Source organism: Penaeus monodon, chromosome 23 (assembly GCF_015228065.2).
Source record: "Penaeus monodon isolate SGIC_2016 chromosome 23, NSTDA_Pmon_1, whole genome shotgun sequence".
Classification (NCBI taxonomy): Eukaryota; Metazoa; Arthropoda; class Malacostraca; order Decapoda; family Penaeidae; genus Penaeus; species Penaeus monodon.
In genome coordinates, this window is record NC_051408.1 from 15,393,177 (window position 1) to 15,393,818 (window position 642).

Sequence of the window (642 nt, forward strand, 5' to 3'; positions counted from 1 at the left end):
CCCTAATAATTGGATAAATTTACATCTCATTTATATTGGAGATGAAATGCAGGCCGATAAGCAGATAAGAATAAGAGAGGGAAGGAATGATGATGTTATGATTAAAGCAAGATGTGATAATAAAGATTACAGAAAGAAGTCCTAAATGGAACTGAATATTTATACATGAGGAAGGAAAAATAACTACATAACGTTGCTAATATTGAGGAAAAATGTGATACAAATTCCTTGACCTCACTTCGTAGCCATGACCTCCCCCCCCCCTACGGAATCCAACCCCTCTTTCCGCTTGCCTGTGTCCTAAATGAACCGGATGCCATGCGTGGCTGACGGTATGGCGGTTCAGGCAGGGGTCGTCCTCTTAGAATACCTGCATATCACGAGGCGCTGTCACTATACACGCGGTTCTGATAAGGACCTGGGAGATCTGTAGTGGTTTATAGATGTCGTTGGAGGATCAGATCCCATAAATTCGCATAATAGGGTTGATACGTGACGTTATAGCCACATGGTTGTTGAGGACGATTGGGAAAGGCTTTCGTGGTTGAGGTGTCCTCGCGTCTGATCTCAGGCTGTCACGAGGCATTTCATGATAGCTTTACATCCGCTTCCCCAACCGTGAAATCATGACTTATCGCCAAT

At 43.9% G+C, this 642-nt stretch overlaps 1 protein-coding gene across 1 annotated transcript in view; it reads left to right on the top strand.

Moving 5' to 3' along the window:
- Positions 1-642, top strand: part of LOC119588147 (twitchin-like) — a gene marked incomplete in the record, with an annotated part of 124,648 nt that overhangs the window by 17,079 nt on the left and 106,927 nt on the right.